The following is an 8312-nucleotide window of genomic DNA, read 5'->3' as shown; positions in this document are numbered from 1 at the left end:
GACGCGGGAGCTGTGCTTATTAAGGTCCAGAGAACTGTCAGGCTCCCTGGAACCGAGGACTTCTTTCCGGAGTGAGGAGGCCGGAGGCTGGAGCAGGGAGAGTGGGCGGCCCTGATGCAGGGATTCTGGGCTTGATGGGGGCGGGCAGTGCCTGGTAAAGGAGCCCTCCTGGGGACCCCCAAGACGTGGGTGGGGAGAAGAGTGCTGGAGTTTTTAGCCTCTAAGAGGACAACAGCGCTCTACTCTGTCCCCTGCTCATTTATGTTAATTGAAACTTACGGGAATTTTCCAGTGAATGCCCAAGACCACCTGCTGGAATATGCGGTTATCAGTCTGTGGTACCTTGTCACAAATCTGTGTTAGTGCATGTGCTATCACAGCATAGCTTTTTTGCTATTCTTTCCACCCACCGGTCCATCCTGTTCATCTTGTGAATTTGAAAATCACTTGGTGTCCAGCAGAATTCTCTGTACACTAGTCAAGTATGCATGTCCTGAACTAGAGTCTTAGAACGATTCTTGCTTCTGGATTTAGAAATACCAGCAACCTGGGTTAAAGTCTGTGTGCTTTCAGCCATATCCGATTGGTGTTAGGACTTTCTGCAGATTTGGGGAGCTTTATATATATTTGGACAATTTAAAATAAAGGAAAAAACATAATTAAAAAACAGGGCTGGCCAGATAGCTCAGCCGATTAAAGTGCCTGCTTAGGCAAAGCAGAGGGACCAGGGTTCCATCCCGGCGTGCTATGCCGGCCCCACCCCCTAGGGCCCTCTGAATTGGCCAGTGAGACTGGGCATGGTGGTGTGCGCTTGTAATCCCGGTGCTTGGGAGGCTGAAGACAGGAAGATTACTATGAGTCCGATCTACAAAGTGAAACCCAGTAAGCCCTGTACTAAATACATTTCAGGAGGCCCGGTCCTAGCTCAGTTCTTTAAGTGGCTGCTTCCACAAAGCTGTCAGGCTCAGGAGGCTGGGGTTCGATCCCCACAACTCAAGCCAGCCAAACCTGCCCTGAAGGCATTTGGAGCAAGAAAAAAAAAATCCTTCTAAATACATTTCAAACCAACCAACCAACCAACCAACAGACAAACACCTGTTGCCCAGTCCCAGCGAGATAGCTCAGCAGTCTGAAAGACGTGCTTAGACAAGCTTAGGCAAGTGCACAGGGATGGGCCATGGTTATACTGCCCACACCACATGCTGAGACATCCCCGCCCCCATGGTTGGCAGAGCCGGCCACAAACAAAAGATTTTTTAAAAATTGTTGCCCGTGGGTCCAGAACCACCACCACCACTGGCACAGAGAGAAACATAGATCATGTCTTCATAATTTTCAGGGACAAACTATTTTGAGAGGGAGTGAATGGAGTGGTCCTGAAAGCTGGTGGCCTCCGCATATCTTGTTGGCAGCAAGTCTCCTTGGGTGCTTTGTCCTGCCTTACAGCACACACATGCCCAGGTTGACCCTGCCACTTCTCTGTGTAGTGTCTGCTCCAGGGGACAGAGTGGCCTAGCATAGTTGGCAAGTCATCGTGCTCATGACTCCAAGTGGTGTCTTTGAGTCTTTTGGATTCACCTATTTTCTTGCAGAGCTACAAACACCATATTCAGCTATAGGAATCACTTCCAGGTCCTCGTCTCGGTCCAAGAAGTCAATGTTTGTAATCCCAAAGTTACATTATTGGAATCCCATCAAGTTAATTCTAATCTACCACTTTCAATGCAACCCATGGTGAAAATAAAGACACTAATTTGTAATTTCAATCATTGGGGAGTCAAGGGGCTCTAAGTTTAGCCACGAAGATGGCTTCCCAGAACAAAGAGAGCGACCCAGGGCTTCACCCGGTTTTTATTCAGTGGGGGAATGAGAGGATTTACCAAGATTTGCGGAACTAGGTGACCATTGTGAGCTGAGCTAGTGAGTGGCCTACATTTTACCTCTGCCATATGCAGAGAGGATAGACAGAGAAAGTAATCTGCATTATACTACTATGCCATAGAGATTGCATCTAATGTTTTGGGGGGTCTGGTGCTTCAGCTTTGATGTAGTCTTTCAAGCCACAGGAAGTCATAGATTCTATCTCAAGGCTTGATCCCAGCTGGCGGTGCGGAGCATTAGCTCTATCTTCCTGTCTCAAACCAGCTCACATTAAAGAGTAGCATGTGTGGGTTACTAGGGAAACATGTATGCCACCTTCAAAGACTATCATCACCAGCACCTCGGCTAGAACAATACACATTGCTTAAGGCCAACTGAAGGATAAACAGAGGTCTGAGCCAGCTCTGTACAGAACATCGCTCTTCTTTCAAGGAGAGCTGCTCAGGTGGTCCTCCACATTCAGCTGTCTGAAAGGAACAGGACATAGGCTTTGTGAAAACTCATCTCTATTATCAGAAGCACTGTTCAGAGAGCAGGGAGGTATATTTATTTCTAGAGGACACACTTAGGGAAGGTGGTAGTTTAGCCCTGACACTTGATGTGCTGTCACTGCCCAGAGTGTGGAAAGGAGCTTATGAGAAGGCATCGTGCACAGGAGTTTTTCAGTGAGTCTTAGTGAAAAGGGGAGCAGAGTTGGAAAACACTGGTGCTGGAGGGTCTTCTTGTGTGCCTGTGAGGGACCTTGGAAATAGATTGGGCACGATGGAAATGAGTGCTTGGAAGACACCACATGCTCTGTCTCCATCTCTGCTCCTCAGTAATCCCCCAGATATGGTGTCTTTATTGGACAGTGGAGGCTACATCACAATATAGTGCTTCACAGGAGAGGGATCCCCCAGCCAAGGCCTCAGCAGAGCCCCTGTCCTCAAAGAGGACAGCACTGTGCATTGTTACCTGCAGTGTGGTGTCCTGGCGGGTTCAGTGACAACTGGGTGTGCTTGGGATGTAATGCGTTCAGCACATGTAAATTACCCTCGCATCCAGTTTCTGGCTTGGAGTTTTTCATTGAGGGAGAAAGATAGGGTAGGGCAAGAGCAAGTAAGCAGAACAAAGGGCACAAGTTCCATTAGGTGGGATCTGAGGAGAATTGTGACCCCCTATGACTTCTGAGGAAAAGTGAGCAGAGTAACAGCAGGATAAGCCCCACTGATGGGGCAGACCAAGGGATGAGATATCCATGTGGTGTGGCCCTTGGCCCCTTGTTCTTACGTGGTGAATGCTTACCTGTCATCTAGGGAGGTACCAGAGTAGGATCATTGTTTTCTCTACTGGTCAACACTGAGGAAGCTGAGGAAGCAACCTGAGGTCTAAGTGAGTTGCTCAAATCCCATGGAGAAGGGCCCTGCACCCAACTATCCTGAAACAGGAGCTGAGTGGACAGAGCAGAAAGAGACTTGAATGCTTACACGCAGAGAGAAACTGCTTTTCTCTCTGTATCTTTGGGCATAAGCAAGGGTTTTTTCATGAGAAAGTCAAGAAATGCCCTTTATGAAGACTGTGTTTAGACCAAGGGGCTATGAGTAGTAGACTTCTGGGTTAGAGTACCACATGATGTCTACTCGTGTGATACCAGCTCTGAGAGACAGGGACCATGTCTGGATAGTTCTGAGGAATGCGAGCAAGTTCCTATGGGCAGGAATGGACTGGATGGGCCAGGGTGAAGCTCAGGGACACAGCACCTCCTGGAAAACAGAAGGATCTGTCTTTGAGTCCTGTTACCAGAAATATAAAGAAGCAGACCGTGGTCAGGCTGAGCTGTGAGGTTGAGCCCAGACTTTTGACATTCAGTGTTGACCAGTAGAGAAGAGAGTGGTCTGAAAGCCTTGTGAACTTGCAATAAGTAGAACTTGCTAACCGGTCAAGATTTCAGGGGAAGAAAAGTCTGTGATGCCTCTAAGCTGTCTCCTTTGCTGACTTGATTTTGGGAGAGTGTACAGGGCTATTGTGTGCGAAGCTCCTGCCTGGGAGTCTGATCCAGGCTGCTGTCCTTGTCCTCTAGTGCAGTCTATTACTCAAGTGCTGTTTGGTTCTGTGGCGCCAATGGTCCCAGCCACAGTGCCTGTGGTGGCCTGCACTGTGTGCAGTGTTGGAATTGGAACTTGGGACCTTGTCCTTGCCAGGCACATGCCTGTTCTACCAAGCTATTTCCCTAGCCCAACTTATTATTCGATTTCTTATCTTTTCTTTTTTTTTGTATCAGGAATTGAACTCAGGACCTCACCCTTGCCAGGCAGGTTCTTGTACCACTGAACTTTATCCCCAGCCCACCCCTCCCCATTTATTATTATCAAGCCATCATGGAAGGTTTTTTTTTTTTTTTTTCCTGTATTTTGCTTTGTTTTTGCTACTGGAATTGAGAATTTTTCATATTTGATTATTATGGAATCCCATTTTGGGGGGTTATATCAAGTATAGCATCTTATTTAACTCTTCAATGTGGGCTTCTCAACTGACCAGTCAGGCACTGTGCCACTGAGCTATATCCCCAGTTCTATTTGGTGAAAGAAATTAATCAATAAAAATACTTTGTAGCAGCTGTGATACAGAAAGTTAAGAAAGCCTGTCAAGCCTTTATAGTGTTTTTATGATTACACCCACAGCACTATTACTCAAGAAAATGGTTGGTTATGTCTTAATCTTTGGAAAGTAGAGTCTTACAACCAGGTGTTCAGTTGAAAGAAAAACTTGATCTGGTCTCCTTCTACGAGACCTCTCCTGCTAGAGGAAAATATCCCTCCCTTCACACTCAACCTCCCTTCACTGTCACACCTCATTCACAGTGTGACTTTTTCATAGTACATACATTTGAGGACCACCGTTTTGAAGAATGAATGACTTTATTTTATTTATTTATTTAGTTTTTTAAAATGCACAGTACATTTAAAAAAAATTTATTTATTTATTTATTTATTTATTTAATTTGTGTGTGTGGCCAGCTCAGCCCACCAGGGGGTGGGGCTGGCTGGCATGTGGTGCTGGGGGATTGTACCGCGGTCCCTGTGCTTTGCTAAGCTTGTTCTAAGTAGGTGCTTTAGACCACTGAGCCATCTCACCAGCTCGTGAAGAATGAATGACATTAGATCACAGACTTTATCCCTCAGACTTGTTTTTTTTTTTTTTAAATTTTATTTATTTAATTTATTTTTTATTTGTGTGTGTGTGGCTAGCTCAGCCCACCAGGGGGCGGGGCTGGCCGGCATGTGGTGCTGGTGGACCGAACCGTGGTCCCTGTGCTTTGCTAAGCCTGCTCCAAGTAGGTGCTTCAGACCACTGAGCCATCTCACCAGCTCCTTTTTTTTTTTTTTTTTTTTAAATTTCCCTCAGACTTGTAACCACTTCATCAAAACAGGACATTGATGCATTAGTTTTATAAAATCAAGGACAAATAACTCACGAGTTTATCTTTATTGGCCTCTTTTAGTCCTATAATAAACCAGGAGAAAGGAAGTGTGGTTACTATTTACCTATTTCAGGGCAGCCTAGGGTAGCTCTGCTGCACTCATGGTGCCCGAGGCAAGCCATGGGTTGGATGCCAACACCTTAAAGTGTGGAATTGTGGCTGCTCAGCTCTCAGACTCCTTAGCCGTCGGTGTGCCCTGGCCTCATCTTAGTCTGTGTCTTAGAGTGGTGGAGAAGGCTGTGATGTGCACTGCAGCCCAGCGCCTCGATCTGTCTGCAGTTCCTTCATTAAGCCTGCAAAAGTACCCACCCTGATGAGTTTTCCACATTCTCCTCAGAGCCCTACATACTTGGCATGTCGGCCCTTGACTTTTCTACCCCTCCTCTGGGTCATTTACCTTAGTCCCTGTCTTAGTTACTTTTTACTCGTTGCTGGGACAAATACCTAACACTCAAAATGAAGGAAGGAAACGTTTATTTAACTCACAGTTACTGGAGGTTTCAGTCCATATTCTGCTGGCTCAAAGGGAAATGACAGCAGTTCATGCGGCAGAAAACCATGAAGAGCAGGGGAGGAGCAGCAGCTATGTTGTCCAGCAAGCCTCTCTCTTCCTTCTGTGCTGACTGTGAAGACCAGCGCTCCCTGGCGAAGATCAGTCGCGCCGCTGCCAAGATCAAGCTCCTCCAAAGACTGAGACTTCTCCCAGGAAGCAGAGCGGGGAAGCAGGAAACCAAGCAGGGCAGCTTCCTCCCTTTCTCAATTCCTGGGCCCTGCCTACCTGCAGGGCGAGGCCCCCATGCTGAGATCTGCCAGAGCTGATTCAGCCAAGTTGACACAATGTATCAACTAACACAGTCCCCAGAAGACAGCAGATTGACTGGCTTTCGGGGGAGACATTTCAACTTTCACTCATATCCTTGTACTCAGACCAGCACAATGATTTCTTAAGCTTCCGTTAAGTTTCTTCCAGGTCTCCTGAGCCCCTCCCTGGGCATCATCTAGGGATGAGAGGAAGGGCAAATAGGGCTATACCTTCCCTTGTATCTGTTCTACCCCAGCTGCTCCATCTGGCCTTTGGCTATAATTGATAGATTAGGTTGGCTCACAGCAGATGGCAGAGGGCAGCCAGATGCTCTAAAATGCAGAGCATTTTACATGCTTGCTTCCCAGGGTGTGGTGAGAATTGCTGACTGGTCCTAGGTGCCTCCAGTGGCGAGTGATGCCAGGTGTGTTTTGAGGAGACTGGTGATATGCATAGTAACTCTGGGGCTGCTGACTGGGGATGTGCTTTTCTCCCTGGTCATTGTCATGGCTGTTTTCATGCTCCTGGTGGACCTGACACACCGGTGCCATTGCTGGACTGCTCACTGCTCACCAGGCCCTGTGGCACTGCCCCTCCTGGGCAACCTGCTACAGATAGATCTGCACAACATACCATACTCCTTCTACAAGGTAAGCAAGTTGGGATAGAGGCCTGAACCGGTCGTGGGGACTCTCAACTGCAGATCGTGAGTGGTTGGTGAGGCTACAGGTTGGAGAGGCACATAGAACACTGAGAGGTAGCACATCGCCTGGCTTCCCTGGGGAGGACACATCTGAGTGCCCTATGGGTGCAGGGTGACAGGATTGAGTCTGCACCCTGAGGAAGAGAACAGTGGTGGGGATGTGGGACAGACAGGCAGAATGCTTTGCACTTTCCCATTGCAGTGGTGTGGGAGGGCACAGGCCTGGAGCTGGAGCAGGACAGGCAGAGGATATGGTGCGCTGTGAAGAGATTAGAAGTTAAGTAGTGCCCATGTCCATTCTGATGCTATCACAAGGACAGCTCTTCTGATCAGGGGAGGAACAGCTACCAAAACAGCATTTGTCAGGAAATTGAGTTTGACAGGTGTTAGAACCTGCTTCAAATCTCACACTGCAGTAATTTGGGGTCTTGTATGACCCTGAAATTCCTCAAACATAAAGGAGGATGCCAATGAACCCTACTTACAGTATTGTGCCTCTAGTGAGTCATATTTGGGGGTGGAATCTGGATGCACAGTGATCCTTTGATCTTTGACGACCAAGTTTAAACATGGCAGGCCTTGGGCAGGAGCAGTGCTTCCTGGCACAGGGCTCATCCAGCATGGATGAGGCTGTGCATTCCAGCCACACTGCCACGAAGAAAAGCCAAAAAGGCACCAAGTCTCATTTTTGCACCGCTCCACATATGCAGGAAGGCTTGTGCAGCGAGTCTGGGTGCTGGGATGAGCACAGGTTGTCACATTTCATGGAGAAGTTGATGTAAGGAGCACCCCACCCCACCCGTGCAGTTTCAGCGCCGCTTCAGAAATGTGTTCAGCCTGCACCTCGCCTGGAATCCAGTGGTGGTATTCAATGGGCTGGCGGCTGTGCACAAGGTGCTGGTGGACCACAGCGAGGACACTGCAGACCGGCCACCAGGGCCCATCAACGAACAACTGGGCTTTGGTCCACGATACCAAGGCAAAGAGGCATGGGCAGTGAAAGCAGCAGGGTGTAACCTGGGTGGCTGTGGAGGTTACGATCTGCTGGGAGCAGGGATGTGATCAAGGGACACAAGGGAATGCTGATAGAGTCTTCAGATTAAGCCTGGAAAAAGAGCCTGACAATTAAGACTAAATGTGCAATGGGTCAGAGTGGAGACTCTGACCTTAGGAATGGAAGAATGCTGGGGAGGTTGAAGGATACAGTCAGATAGGGTTAATCATGTGCATACTGTGCTGTGCCTGTGTCCTCATCAGGGTTGATCTTGGCACACTACGGGCCTGCCTGGCGTGAGCAGCGGTGCTTCTCTGTGTCAATTCTGCGCCACTTTGGGCTGGGCAAGAAGTCACTGGAGCAGTGGGTGACAGAGGAGGCCTCTTGCCTCTATACTGCATTTGCTACCTGGAATGGTGAGTGATGGGCTCTGAACAAAAGTATGGACAAGGTGGCAGGGTATTAGGAGAAG

The 8312-nt window shown here is 48.3% G+C and overlaps 1 pseudogene; it reads left to right on the top strand.

Moving 5' to 3' along the window:
• Positions 1-6634: 6634 nt before the first annotated feature.
• The window catches only part of LOC101579172, a 44826-nt pseudogene continuing 43148 nt past the window's right edge, over positions 6635-8312 (top strand).

The sequence above is a fragment of the Octodon degus genome, unplaced genomic scaffold (genome assembly GCF_000260255.1).
Source record: "Octodon degus isolate 3935 unplaced genomic scaffold, OctDeg1.0 scaffold00563, whole genome shotgun sequence".
Lineage (NCBI taxonomy): Eukaryota > Metazoa > Chordata > Mammalia > Rodentia > Octodontidae > Octodon > Octodon degus.
The sequence above is the reverse complement of the archived record's forward strand: the minus strand, read 5'-3'. Positions and strand labels throughout refer to the sequence as shown.